The 16,099-nt window shown below is 40.2% G+C and overlaps 1 pseudogene; it reads left to right on the top strand.

The window, feature by feature from the left end:
* Positions 1 to 12,192: 12,192 nt before the first annotated feature.
* LOC110140104 (large ribosomal subunit protein eL31-like) lies at positions 12,193 to 12,611 on the top strand (annotated as a pseudogene).
* Positions 12,612 to 16,099: the final 3,488 nt, after the last annotated feature.

Genomic DNA, 16,099 nt, shown 5'->3' on the forward strand with positions numbered 1-16,099 from the left:
AGAAATCATTGCCAAGATCTATGTCAAGGAATTAACTGTCTATGTTTTCTTGTAGGATTTTTACAGTTTCAAATCTTACATTAATGTCTTTAATCCATTTTGAGTAAATTTTTGTATATGGTGTATTAGCTGTCCTATTTCCTTTGTTTGCATGTAGCTGTTCAATTTTCCCAACATCGTTAATTGAAGAGATTGTCCTTTCTCCATTGTAATTTCTGGCTTCTTTGTCATAAAGTAATTGACTAAATATTTGTGGATTTATTTCTGTGATCTCTATTCTATTCCATTGATCTATGTGTTTGTTTTTATGCCAATACCATACTGTTTTAATTGATATAGCTTTTCAATGTTGCTTGATATCTGGGAGCACGAAGCCTTTAGCATTGTTCTTTCTCACAATTGCTATGGCTATTTAGGATGTTTTGTGGTTCCATACAAATTTTAGGATTGTTTGTTCTATTTCTATGAAAAATACCATTGGAATACCATTGGAATTTTGATAAGGATTGCATTGAATCTGTATATTACTTTTGAGTAGTATGAACATTTTAACAATATTAATTGTTCCAATCCATTAGCATCAAATATCTTTCCATTTGTTTGTGCCTTCTTCAATTTATTAAATTAAAGCCTTGTAGGTTTAACCTCTTGGTTAAATTTATTCTTAGATATTTTATTCCTTTTGATGCAATTATAGATGGGATTGTTTTCTTAGTTTCTCCTTCTAACAACTCATTATTAGGTGCAAAGAAACACAGTAGGTTTTTGTATTGATTTCATATCCTGCCAGATTGTTTATTAGTTCTATAGTTTTCTGGTGTAGTTTTCAGGCTCTTCTGTACATAATATCATGTCATCTGCAAATAGTGACAGTTTTACTTCTTCTTTTCCAATTTGGATGTCTTTTATTTATTTTTCTTACCTTATGGCTCTGGCTATACTATGTTGAATAGAAGTCCTGAGAGTCTTGTCCCTGATCTTAGAAGAAAAATTTTCATCATTTTATTGTTGAGTATGATGTTAGCTGTTGCCTTATCATATTTATCCTTTATTATTTTGTGTATTTTCCCTCTATACCTGCTTTGTTAGGAACCTTTATCATAAATGGATGATGGCCTTTTCAATTTTTTTCTGCATCTATTGAGATGATTATTCGATATTTATCCTTTTTTGTTGTTGTTATTAATGTGGTATAGATACATATTGACTGATTTGTGATGTTGATCCCTTCTTGCATCCTTGGAATAAATTTCAGCTTGATGATTGTGTATGATCCTTTTACTGTATTATTGAATTCCATTTGCTAATATTTTGTTGAGGATTTCTGCCTCTATATTTATCAGGGTTACTGGCTTGTAATTTTCTTTTTGTGTAGCATCCTTGTTTTGTTTTGCTATCAGGGTAACGCTGGCCTTGTACAATGTGTTTGGAAGAGTTTCCCTATTGACCAAACATTTTTTTATTGTATCGCACCTTCTATTCTACTGACACCAGAGAAGCTCATTTTCTCTGGCAGTCACTGAGCCGGCTTCACACAAGACATGCCATCAATTTCCAAGCTCAGTATTGCCAGAATCAGGTGGAATGTCTGTCCAAAGTTTTTTCTTGATTTCCTTAGACTGTAGTAAGTATCCAAAAATATTTGGTAAAAAACAGAAAGAAAAGAAAGAATGGAGAGGGAGGAAAAGAGGGAGGAAGGGTAGATATAGATATCATCCTCAAGGAGCTCTAACTCTAGTAGAGAAAATAGACAAATGAACAAATAATTTTTATACAATTTGGAGGATGGATTAAGTCTATAAAGATGAGTGAATGTTAAATAAAGGTAGGAAGTGGATTCTAGGCAGAGGAATTATATTCAGTAAAGATGTTTCATCACCTATCAAGAAGGCTTGATATTAACCAGTTATTTACTTATCCCTTCTTGCCAGTTCTCTTCCTTTGGCTTTTACTATCTTTCCATCCAGTTCTGCCTCTAGTTGTCTTTGGGCTGGGCCATTACACAGCCTCTCCTATCTTCAAGTCTCCTCCTTGAACTTCTATCTCACCTCCCTCCAATGTAGGGTGCATAGGTCAGTAGGAATCTTTCTGGAGTGTTTTGATCTTCTCTTGCTCAGATAATGACCACTCAGAGAAAGTCCTCACTTCACTGTCAAATCCCTCTGTGAAAAAAAACACAACAACTCCTTGTTAAACTTCTTTCAGTTCTTGCTGCTGTCTGACTTCAACTCATTGTTCCAGCCAAGTAATCTTGTTTCCTGAGAGAGTAAATATGACTTGCTCACTCCTGTCTCTGAACTGTCCTACATACCAGGAATCCCCTCTCTTCCTCTCCCCTCCTCTGTGAACACAGCTCTGACAGGAGATCTAACTGATGACTGAAATAGAGCCCACTGCAGTGAGCAAAATGCAAGTTAGCTCCCTGCAGATCTGAAACAGGCAGAACAATTCTGTGTGGGCACTTGGGTCTCCAATTACCAATTCTGGGCCAGTTCTGATCCTGAGGGCCCCTGAGGATACCTGGGAGAGAGAATTCAGTCAGTTTTGATTTCCCGAGGTTAGGTTCAATGTTCTGAGGCTGCCCTGAAGAAGACTGTGAGGTGATCAAGTTGGTATTTAGAGGTCTCACTAGCTTCACTGTCTTCTTTTATATTTTTCCTCTTTTAAATCCTATAATCCAGAATTCACCATCATTCCCCTTCATTCTGGCAAAAAGAAAAGGGGATCCAATAATTTTACTCATATTACTGTGTTGGGATTGAATCGGCTACATCTCACAGGAGGTTGTCAGGGGTTAGAAAGAACCTCAGCCACTACTGGCTGTGGGATCTTAGGCAAAGAGCATGACCCTCTGTGCCTTAGTTTCCTTATCTGTAAAAGGGGGATAATAAGAGTATTTATATCACTGTTAGACATAATTATTACCTGTCAATCCCCAGTATGGTAACCCTGTCTAGTAAGGTTAGGCAGCCTATGCTTCAGTGCCTTCAATAATAGGAGCACTCTGTCTCCCAGGTTAGCCTATTTCTTTTGCAATTAAAAAGTTGTATGAGAGAAGGGGCAGTCCTTGTAGGATAGGAGTGGGTCCCTCTCACATTTCTAGCGTAAAGGTAGTCCCTACCATGGATTTTGTGAGGCTGCCTGATTCCTTCTGAGATCAATACTTGCATAATCTTAATTGTTGTAAAATATTTATAGTAATAATAATTTTTCTATTGAGTGCTTACTATATGCAAGCATTGTGCTATTTTATATGCATTATCTAAATATTTGAGATAAGCCTATTATTATTATTAATAATAACTAAATTTTAGATAGTGCTTATTATGAGCCAGGCACTTTTCTAAGTGCTTTAATTACATTAATAAATTGAATTATATAACAACCCTAAAAATAGATATTATTATTTGCTAACTTTACATGTGAGAAAATGGTGGCACTAAAAGGTTAAGTAATTCTCTCCATTTCACACAGATGATAGTGGCAGAGGTAGATTTTGAACCCCAGCAGTCTTCCTGGTAGCTCAGTGGTAAAGAATCTACCTGCCAAGCAGGAGACCTGAGTTTGATCCCTGGGTTGGAAAGATCCCCTGGAGAAGGAAATGGCAACCCACTCCAGTATTCTTGCCTGGGAAATCCCGTGGACAGAGGAGCCTGGCAGGCTACAGTCCATGGGGTCACAAAAGAGTCAGATATGACCTGGCAACTAAACACCAACAACTAAGTCTGACTCTCAGTCTGGCTCCAGAAATACTCCTTAACCGCTAAGTCATACAGCATCCCTTGTTGTTGTTTAGTCACTAAGTCATGTCCAACTCTTTTGTGACCCCATGGACTGTAGCCTGCCAGGCTCCTCTGTCCATGGGATTTCCCAGGCAAGAATACTGGAGTGGATTGCCATTTCCTTCTCCAGGGGATCTTCCCAACCCAGGAACTGAACATATGTCTATCTCTTGGCACGTGGATTCTTTACAACTGAGCCACCAGGGGAGCTGCATCCCTTATGATATGACAATTCTAATCAACAGGGTCTCAGAGAGTGTGACAACTGCCAACATTCTATTATTACTCCTGCCCCCGCCCCACCCCTCAAGGGGAAACTTTGTTTTGCTTTTCATGTTATCTCAACTATCCTCTTAGGGATCATTCCTACCTTCTCATCTTTGCTAGTGATGAACTGTGTGGCATAAGATCAATTGCTTGACATCTTTAATTCTTAGTTTCCTCCCCTCCAAAACAGAAATGATATCTACTGAGCAGGATTATTATTACTGTCTACCCCAGCCCATACCAACAAACTCCAGTCAACCCACCCACACACTATTCAGCTGGCAGCCAATAAATCCAAATACCAGCCCTCAGGGCCCTTTTCATGGCAATCACCTTGAACCCACTCACTTTGCTCCTGCTCTGGCTCTTCATTTACTTCAAACTGGTTCCTATGGGTACTTGCCACTTGACCTTGGCTCTACATACTGTGTTTGACTTCACACAGATCTCCCAGACTTGACCATCTCCTTGCTTCCTAAGCAAAGAGTAGCTTCACCCTCTGGTTCTGCCTGTTCCTGGCTATTCCAGTGAGGTCCAACCAAACCCCAGACCTAACTCCCAATATGGTAGCCCTGGGCCACTGTCAAGGGCCATCAGATTAAACCCCTGCTAGTACGTGTTGTACAGCAACATGATAGATTTTCCTACTTTACTACCACTGAGTTCCCATTCAGGATATTTTAAATGCTGAATGCACCCTTAACCCACTTACTGCAATGACAGTTTCCATTATTTGCCATTTCCCTGCATTAATTCAGTTCAGTTTGGTTCAGTCGCTCAGTCGTGTCCAACTCTTTGCAACCCCACACCAGGTCTCCCTGTTCATCACCAGCTCCCGGAGCTTACTCAAACTCATGTCTATCGAGTCAGTGATGCCATCCAACCATCTCATCCTCTGTCGTCCCCTTCTCCTCCTGCCTTCAATCTTTCCCAGCATCAGGGTCTTTTCAAATGAGTCAGTTCTTCACATCAGGTGGCCAAAGGATTGGAGTTTCAGCTTCAGCATCAGTCCTTCCAATGAATATTCAGGACTGATTTCCTTTAGGATGGACTGGTTGGATCTCCTTGCAGTCCAAGGGACTCTCAAGAGTCTTCTCCAATACCACAGTTCAAAAGCATCAATTCTTTGGTGCTCAGCTTTCTTCACAGTCCAACTCTCACATTCATACATGACTACTGGAAAAAACCATAGCTTTGACTAGGCAGATCTTTGTTGGCAAAGTAATGTCTCTGCTTTTTAATATGCTGTCTAGGTTGGTCATAACTTTCCTTCCAAGGAGTAAGTGTCTTTTAATTTCATGGCTGCAATCACCATCTGCAGTGATTTTGGAGCCCCCCAAAATAAAGTCTGACACTGTTTCCCCATCTATTTGCCATGAAGTGATGGGACCAGATGCCATGACCTTAGTTTTCTGAATGTTGAGCTTTAAGACAACTTTTTCACTCTCCTCTTTCACTTTTATCAAGAGGCTCTTTAGTTCTTCTTTGCTTCCTGCCATATTTACAAAGGACCATCCCAAACGCTGTTGATTCCAAGCATTTGAGAAGAAAATTCAGATAGCAGATCATATCCAGCATTCTCCCCAATAAAAATAAACACTACCATCTACCAGGCATTTACTCCATCCCAGGCACAATGCTAAATATTTTAGATGTATACCCTCACATAAGCTCTTCAGCAATCTTTTGTGATAAATAGTATTATCCTCATTTCCCAGCTGTAGAAACTGAGGCATAGAAAGATTGAGTGACTCACCTAGGATTACACAGTCATTACATGGGAGAGCTGGGATTTGAGTTCAGGCTTCCCTGGTGGCTCAGACGGTAAAGCATCTGCCTGTAGTGCAGGAGACCTGGGTTTGATCCCTGGGTTTGGAAGATCCCCTGGAGGAGGAAATGACAACCCACTCCAGTATTCTTGCCTGGAAAATCCCATGGACAGAGGAGCCTGGTGGGCTACAGTCCATGCGGTTGCAAAGAGTCGGACATGACTGCGCGGCTTCACTTTCTTTCTACTTTCTTTCTACATCCCACACTGAACACATCCCACATTAACTACTGAACACTGTTGCCTCCCAATTTACATCATCTCCACTAAGTGCTTGAAGACCTTGCTGGGCCTATTTGCAATTCAAGAAACTGTGAACCCTTTGAATTCTCTCTTCTGTCAATACTAACCCCGCTCATGTAGTTGGTATGTGGCTTCCAGCACTCTAAAATAAGCCCAACTTACCCATATGTCTGTCCTTCCATGACAACCAGGGACTGGAGGAAGAGGGGGTGCTGAAACTCTGATCCACAGAGCTGGTTGCAAGAGTCAGTGCAAGAGGAAGACTGTGGATTGTGACAGAGATGGTGGAAACCAGACTTTTACCTCAAGAATACTCTGGAGCAAGTCACAGCTTCTCACTGGGCAAACCGGGAGAAGTCCTGGCCCCATGCCATTACACTGGGCCAACTCACCCACACACTATGCAGCAGATGGCCAAAGAAAATGAGTCACAGACCTCAGGGCTTCATTTGAGTGAATTACCCTGAACCCTCTCACTTCTCTCTTGCCCTTGCTCTGCACTTCCTGCTCTGTTCCTTGGCATACCTGGCTTCAGACCTTCTTGGAAATATCTCCTATTTGTGACCCTGCATTCACCCTTTAGGCTTGCCATGCTCAGCTTTTGACCTTCTCAATGCTCTCTAAGAACAGGCTTGCCCTCATCCCCTGGCTCTTGCTGATCTTCGCAGTCTTAAGTCACTACCCTGGCCAATTCAATCTCCTGTCCCTGGAAACTCCATCTTGGAACTGGCCCACCTGACCAGTGCCTCAGCCCACAAGGTAGTGAGGGTTGGAACAGAAAGGGGGATCAGAAAGTGATGAGACATCAGGGAGAAAGATGCCTAGCCAGTCCCCCCACCCTACTGTAAATGGTGTCCTTCATGGTATATTAACCCTAATCCCCTTTCACTATTTGGAAACTTTTTGTGGCCAAATAATTTTCCCACAAAACAGACATGGTTCAGGAAACTGAGAATGCATACAGCTGCCATATTCTTTAGACTATAAACTAGAATACATGAACTAACGCTGTGAATGTACTTACGGCAACAATACAATGGAATGTTTAAATTCATTACTGCCCTGGAAAATCTCTGATGTGCCATAACCATGCTTATAAAGTATGATGGAAGGCTACCATATATGCTCATGTGCTCAAAAACAGTGCCTGCTAGACTGACGTGTTGACTATACCCTACCACACATGGCTCATTCCTTGTACTCTGGTCACACTCATCTGCCTTCAGTTCACCATATTTGTATCACTCCCTCCTGCCACAAGGGGCAAGCTATTTCTTTTTCTAGCAAGTTCTTTCTCTCTTCTTGAGAATTAACTCCCCATCTCTTTCCAGATCTTGCCTCCATCATCACTTCTTTGCAGGTGTTTTCCCTGCCTTCCTTATTAATAGTGCCATGATCTTACCCATTGGATCCATTGTAGCACTTATGACAGTTGCAAGTATGCATTTATTTATAAGATAATGTGATTAATGTCTGCCTGCCTCCACCACTAGAATGAAAGTTCCATGAGAATAGGGGCCATGTCTTCTTGTTCACAGCTATAACCTTGGAATTTGGAATAGCCAACACCAAGTACGTGTGTTTGTTTGTTTGTTTAGTTGTTCAGCAAATAGTTGGCCAGAACTGCTCACCAACCAAGTCTTCCTAAGATCCTTGGCTAAGTGCATCAAACCCATGGGAGGAGAAGTAAGGTCCTGGAATACATTTGGGCTGATTTTCTCCAATCAACAAATTGGTACCTACAAGTTTAACAGTTGAGTAAAATACAAACTCCTAGCAACTCAGATACAGACTATATACCTTTCTAGAAGAGAGAAATTGTGATAGGCCTGGCACAGAGAGGTAAGCAACATGCCCAAGTTTACCTAACTAGTAGATAGCAGAGTCAGTATTTAGACCGCAGCTATCTGGTTCCACTTGATTAATCTTCCTGAACCTCTGTTTTCTCATCTGTAAAATGGGAGCAATCAACGGTGCTAGCTTGAACAGTTATAAGAATTAAATGTGATAATGTATTGAAAGCACTTGCACATAAGTATTCATTGTATGGTACCTATTACTGTTAGTTTCTTTGAAAATAAAGGGAAGTCAGAGAATCTGTATGTTAGGATGTGGAGAAATAACTGTCTTTCCATAAAGCCCTCACCCACCCTTGTCTTGTTTCCTCTCCCTTCCTTTTTTCCCTCCTCTGTCCTCCTTTACTGTCTCTCTCTCTCCAGCTATAATCTCCAAAAGAGATGTTTTTAGGGGTTAATAAAGGAAGACAGAGGAGCAGATGGAGAGAGATCAGATTTATCTCAAGAAAGGGGTTGAAAAGAACACTGAAAGGAGGAAGAAATAAAAGAAAGGTAGGAGTGAAGGGTTTTTCCGGTAGTCATGTATGGATGTGAGAGTTGAACTATAAAGAAAGCTGAGCACCGAAGAATTGATGCTTTTGAACTGTGGTGTTGAAGAAGACTCTTGAGAGTCCCTTGGACTGCAAGGAGATCCAACCAGTCAATTCTAAAGGAAATCAGTCCTGAATATTCATTGGAAGGACTGATGCTGAAGCTGAAACTCCAATACTTTGACCACCTGATGCAAAGAACTGACTCATTTGAAAAGACCCTGATGCTAGGAAAAATTGAAGGCAGGAGAAGGGGACAACAGAGGATGAGGTGGTTGGATGGTATCACTGACTCGAAGACATGAGTTTGAGTAAGCTCCGGGAGCTGGTGATGGACAGGGAGGCCTGGGCATGCTGCAGTCCACGGGGTCCCAAAGAGTCAGACATGACTGAGTGACTGCACTGAACTGAGGAGTGAAGAGACAACACATGTAAGATGGTTATGTTTTTCCTCTGCTAAATAAAAGTATGGCTGTACACAGCTTTACTACAGGACTTTCTTCTCCATTTTAAAAAGGGATGGAGAAAGGGGAAGCATAAAGACATGGACTTGGAAAGGTACTGGCTATTGCTGCTGCTGCTGCTGCTGCTAAGTCGCTTCAGTCATGTCTGACTCTGCGACCCCATAGACGGCAGCCCACCAGGCTCCCCCGTCCCTGGGATTCTCCAGGCAAGAACACTGGAGTGGGTTGCCATTTCCTTCTCCAGTGCATGAAAGTGAAAAGTGAAAAGTGAAGTCGTTCAGTCATGTCCGACTCTTTGCGACCCCATGGACTGCAGCCCACCAGGCTCCTCTGTCCATGGGATTTTCCAGGCAAGAGTACTGGAGTGGGGTGCCATTGTACTGGCTATTAGTACCATTTAATTTATAGTCATCTACACCCTACATTTTTTGGAAAGGATAAAAGCCTAGAAAACATTACCTCAACTTAGGTAGCTTTGAAACACATACACAACCCATTGTTCAGTGCTGCCCCTTTAGCATTTCCTATGCATTTATATTTGTGTGCCTGTTGGTTGAGTGTGTTGCTGGCGCTCACAGCACAGAAGCCACAGGAGTCAGGGGAATGTGTCTTTTCCTTTGAAACCAAGTGCTTAATGTTTGCTGGGAATTGTGATGAAAGATGAATGAGAGGAATGGCTCTTCTGATGGTGGTAACACAGGCAGCTCCCCATTCCCCACTGGGTTTGTTTAGCTACGCCTTAGATACCAGCATACCTGGGCCTCTTAGAAGACAAGGGCCCAATTGAATAGATTCCCTGGAAGTCCAAGGGACAGAGCACAGCAGGAGAAGTGATTTTGGGGAGACTGTCAGGATAACTTGGCAGACTGGAAACTAGGGAAACCTCTGGGGTACATATCCAAACCAAACTTGTGAAATACTGGCTCATCCCCAGGTCCTCTGTTAAGGCCTTTGGGGAAAGTCCTAAATGCAAGCCAGTCAAGTTGAACATTACACTATTTATAATTACAAGATAGGAAGAAAAAGACAGGAAAAAAGAAAGGGGAGACAGAAAGCAGGAACCTAATTAAGGCCTGGCTAGCAACGGCTTAGATACAGTGTCATTAAAAGTAAAGCATGCTTCTATAAATCAATGAATGAAAGCTTTTAAAAAATATTTTTAAGAAAGAAAACAAATGTGCAAGAAGAACCATTGTAGTACCTGGCATTTCATAAGATGAAAAAGATACTTGTATCCAAAGGGAAATGTGCCATGGAAACATAACAGATAAAGTGTTGCAGGATTCTTATTAAGAACATACATAAAGCATTATTATACTTAGCATTGTTACAGTTCTGTATGAAATATAATTTTGTTGGGGAAGGTGGAGTGGAGGCAAGCATTTTACATCTGATGAGTCACCATAAAGCTACTTCCCTATTCCTGCTTATGGCGAACTGAGCGGGCTTTATATTAGTAATATGCAGAGCTGTCTAAGATTAGGAACAAGACATTGGTGTCCACTCTATCATTCCTACTCAACAAATTACTTGAAGTCTTAGCTAGAGCAATCACACAAGAAAAAAATAAAAAGATAGTAGAATTGAAAAGGAAAAAGTAACATTGTCTCTATTTGCAAATAACATGATTTTATATATAGAAAATCCTAAAAGTTCAGCCAAAAAACAGATTTGATCAATGAATTCAGTCAATTTGCCAGATACAAAATTAACATACAAAAATTGGTAGCATTTGTGTATACTAATGACTTTTCTGAAAAAGAAATAAAGAAATCAATCCCATTTACAATAGTATTTTTTAAAAATCCTTAGAAATAAATTTAACTAAGGAGATTAAAGATTTATACTCTGAAAACTGTAAGACATTGATGAAGGAAATTGAAGAAGGCACAGACAAATGGAAATGTATCCTATATTCATGGATTGGAAGAATTAATATTGTTAAATGTCAATAATACCAAAAGCTATCTGTAGATCCAATGCAATCCCTATCAAAATTACAATGGTGTTGTTTATAGGAATAGAAAAAACAGTCCTAAAATTTATACAGAGCCAGAAAAGACTCATAGTCAAAAGAATTCTAATAAAGAGGAACAAAGCAGGAGACATCACAGTTCTTGATTTCAAGCTATACTATAAAGCTATAGCCATCAAAACAGTATAATACTAGCAAATAGACCAATGGAACAGAATTGAGAGCTCAGAAATAAACCCACACATATACAGTCAACTCGGGAACCAAGAACCTGCAAAGGAGAAAAGACAGTATCTTTAATAAATGGTACTAGAATAATTGTTATTCAGAATGAAACTGGTAATTATTAGAGAAATGCACATCAAAACTACAATGAGGTATCACCTCACACCAGTCAGAATCAGTCAGTTCAGTTCAGTTGCTCAGTTGTGTCTGACTCTTTGCAACCCCATGGACTGCAGCATGCCAGGCTTCCCTGTTCATCACCAACTCCTGGAGCTTGCTCAAACTCATGTCCATTGAGTTGGTGATGCCATCTAACCATCTCATCCTCTGTCATCCCCTTCTCCTCCCAACTTCAATCTTTCCCAGCATCCAGGTCTTTTCCAATGAGAATGGCCATTATTAAAACATCTACAAATAACAAATGCTGAAAAGGGTGTGGAGAAAAGGGAACCCTCTTACACTGTTGGTGGAAATGTAAATTGGTACAGGCACTATGGAGAACAGTATGGAGGTTCCTTAAAAAACTAAAAACAGAGTTACCATATGATCCAGTAATCCCACTCCTGGATATATAATGAAATATTACTCAGCCATAAAAAGAATGAAATAATGCCATTTGCAGCAACATGGATGGACCTAGAGATTATCATATTAAGTGAAGTCAGAAAGAGAAAGACAAATACCATATGATATCACTTATATGTGGAATCTAAAATATGACACAAATGAACCTATCTATGAAACAGAAACAGACTCACAGACATAGAGAACAGACTTGTGGTTGCCACAGTGGGGAGGGGGAGGGGAGGGATAGATTGGGAGTTTGGGATTAGCAGATGCAAACTGGTATATATAGAATGGATAAACAACAAGGTCCTACTGTATAGCACAGGGAACTATATTCAATATCCTGTAATAGGTGCCCAGAAACCATCCCAAGAGTGGCTGCGTGAGGCCGGGCCAGGAGGGAGGCCTTGACTTAGGTTTGACACACTCGCCCTGAGTGTCCTTGTCGCCTGGGTTTGTTTAGATGGCTCCCGCAAAGAAGGGCGGCGAGAAGAAGAAGGGCCGGTCCGCCATCAACGAGGTGGTGACAAGAGAATACACTATCAACATTCACAAGCATCCATGGAGTGGGTTTCAAGAAGCATGCCCCTAGGGCACTCAAAGAAATCTGGAAGTTTGCCATGAAGGAGATGGGAACTCCAGATGTGCGCATCGACACCAGGCTCAACAAAGCCGTCTGGGCCAAAGGAATCAGGAATGTCCCACACCGGATCCATGTGCGGTTGTCCAGAAAATGTAATGAAGATGAAGACTCGCCAAACAAGCTCTACACTTTGGTTACCTACGTGCCCGTCACCACCTTCAAAAATCTACAGACAGTCAGTGTGGATGAGAACTAACTGCTGATGGTCCAATAAAGTTATTGAACTGCAAAAAAAAATTCCTGTAATAAACCACCATGGAAAAGAATATATACATATGTATTATATACATTACATATATAACTGAATCACTTTGCTATACACCAGAAACTAATACCACATTGTAAATCAACTATATTTCAATAAAAAAAGAAAGAAGCTGAACACATGCCTTATACCTTATACCTCTCGTAAATACTAACTCAAAATGGATGAAAAAACTTGTATGTAAGACCTGAAATCATAAAACACCTAGAAGAAATCTCCTTGACATGGGTCTTGGTAATGGTTTTTTGGATATGACACATAAAGCATTAACAACAAAATAAAAAGATAAGCAAGTGGGACTACCTCAAATTAAAAAGCCTCTCCACAGCAAAAGAAGCCATCAATAAAATGAAAAGAAAACTTATGGGATGAGAAAAATATTTGCAAATCATACATATGATGAGAGGTTAACATATAAAATATTAAAGAACTCACACAACTCAATAGCAGAAAAACAAATAACCCTATTCAAAAATGGGCAAAGAACTGTGATAGACACTATTCCAAAAAAGATATATGAAAGGCCAATGGATATGTGGAAAGATTCTCAACATCACTAATCGTTAAGGAAATGCAAATTAAAATCAAATTAAAAATTCACATTTGTTAGAATGGCCATCATCAAAAAAAGATGCTGGTGTGGATGTGGCAAAAAGAGAATTCTTGTGCACAGCTGGTGGGATTGTAAATTAGTATAGACACTATGAAAAATAGTATGGAACGCCCTCAAAAATTAAAAATAAAACTACCATGTGATCGAGCAATTCTACTTCTGGAACATATCCAAAGGAAAACACAAACTAAAAAAAATATCTGTATCCCAATATTCATAGCAGTATTATTTATAATAACTAAGATATGGAAGCAACTTAAGTACCCATAAATAGATGAATGAATAAAGAAGTTATGATTTAAAAAAATACACACACAATGGACTATTACTTAGCCACAAAAAGAATGAAATCTTATCATTTACAACAATATGGATGGACCTTGAAGGCATTATACTAAATGAAATGTCAGACAGAAAATGACAAATAGTTTATGACCTTATTTACATGTGAAATCTTTTTTGAAAACTCATAGAAAAAGAGATCAGATTTGTGATTATTAAAGATGGAGACAGAATTGGAGGAAGTGGTCAAAAGGTCCAAACTTCTAGTTGCAAAATATGTAAGTGCTGCTGCTGCTGCTAAGTCGCTTCAGTCGTGTCTGACTCTGTGCGACCCCATAGACGGCAGCCCACCAGGCTCCCCCGTCCCTGGGATTCTCCAAGCAAGAACACTGGAGTGGGTTGCCATTTCCTTCTCCAATGCATGAAAGTGAAAAGTGAAAGTGAAGTCGCTCAGGCTCAGTCATGTCTGACTCTTAGCGACCCCATGGACCGCAGCTTACCAGGCTCCTCCGTCCATGGGATTTTCCAGGTGAGAATACTGGAGTGGGGTGCCATTGCCTTCTCCGATATAAGTACTAGGAATATAATATGGGCTTCCCTGGTAGCTCAGATGGTAAAGAATCCACTTGCAATGAAGGAGACCTGGGTTTGATCCCTGGGTTGGGAAGATCCCCAGGAGGAAGGCATGGCAACCCACTCCAGTATTCTTGCCTGGAGAATCCCCACGGACAGAGGAGCCTGGTGGGTTACAGTCCATAGAGTCTAAAAGAATCAGACACGACTGAGGGACTAACCACAGCACAGAATGGGGTTGTAATATGTGATATGATAACTATAGCTAACACTGCCATATGATATATAGAAAAGTTAAGAAAGTAAGTCCTGATTTCTCATGATAAGTGAAAAGTTTTTTTTCTTTCTTTCCTCCTTACTGTATCTTTATAAGACCGATGTTTGCTGAACCTATTGTGGTAATCATTTCACAATATATGTAAATCAATCATGCTCTGTGCCTTCAACTTTCACAGTAATAAACGTTAATTATTTCTAAACAAAACTGGAAAAAAAGACAAATATACAAAACAATGCTTTATAAACATTGGGCAGCAAGACCTCACAGGATCCCTGAGAGAAGGGAAACACGTAAGGTGAGCCCTATGATTGCCCTAGCTTACTTCTGGGAAAGAGTTTCCAGCACATAATGCAGGAAGTGCAAAACTGGAAAGAGTCTGGTATTCTCACTAAGTTGAGGAGATAGAGTGGAGGATTTCAGGAGGCCAAGGTGTTAGAATATGCAGGGCAGAGTAATAGATAGGAGGAGTATACACAGAGTGAGAGCTATGGAGACATGCAGGTGCTACCCTTTCCAATTTTCCGGTGAGTTCTGATCATGTGTTGTATGGAAACTACCCTCAGACCATCAGAAAGGAGCAGGCAGAACAGTTCTTGGAGGTCAAACAGAACTGTTAAGAGTTCACATTCCTAAAAGCCAAAGTCAAGAAATCTCTTAATGATTGAGACAGCAGATAAAGTACACAGAAGGATATTATCTCAGTAGAGAGAACAAATTTAACCCTAGACTAAAATATTTTGGTAGCTTCTGATATAACCTAACAACTCTTAAAAGTAAACCTCAAAATGATCAAACTGTTTCCAAGTGTCTTAATTGTGTCTTAAAACAAAGTTTTAAAAAAGGGAATTAAAAAAAAATCCAGCAGCCAACCATGTAAAATTCAAAGTGTCTGGCGTCTAGTCAAAAAGTACCAGGCATGCAAAGGAGCAGGAAAATACAACTCATAATGAGGAGAAAAATCAATCAATATAAATAGTCTCCAAAATGCAGAGCCAAGAGAATTGGTAGACATGGGTATTAAAACAGCTGCTCTACATGTTTATTGCCTAGCCACAAGATCATAAATATGCTATTTGATTAATCCACATGGGATGAACTTTTGTGTATATGCAAAATAGAAGTCGAGTCACTTTTATTTTACTATATGGATATCCAATTGACTAAGCATCATTAATAGAAAAAGAACATTCTTCCCTTGCAATGCAGATGTAACCTGTGTTACAAAAAAGGCTCATATATGAAGAAATTATTTTCAGAAAGAAAATGAATGTGCAAAACGAACCATTATAGTACTTAGCATTTTATAAAATGAAAAAGATGCTTGTATTCAAAGGGAAATGTGCTGTGGAAATACATAAGAGATGAGATGTTGCAGGACCTTAATCATAAACATATGCAAAGTTAGCATTGTCACATTCTATATGAAGTTCTTGGAAATACAATTTAGTCAGGGATGGGGAGTGGGCATTTTGCATCTGATGAGTCACCATAATGCTACTTCCCTATTCCTTTGTTGTTCAGTCTCTCAATCATGTCCAACTCTTTGCAACCCCATGGACTGCAGCACGCCAGGCTTCCCTGTCTTTCACTATCTTCCAGAGTTTGCTCAAACTCATGTCCATTGAGTCGATGATACCATCCAACCATCTCATCCTCTGCTCCCCCTTCTCCTCCTGCCCTCTGTCTTTCCCAGCATCAGGGTCTTT

Source organism: Odocoileus virginianus, unplaced genomic scaffold (genome assembly GCF_023699985.2).
Source record: "Odocoileus virginianus isolate 20LAN1187 ecotype Illinois unplaced genomic scaffold, Ovbor_1.2 Unplaced_Scaffold_1, whole genome shotgun sequence".
Lineage (NCBI taxonomy): Eukaryota > Metazoa > Chordata > Mammalia > Artiodactyla > Cervidae > Odocoileus > Odocoileus virginianus.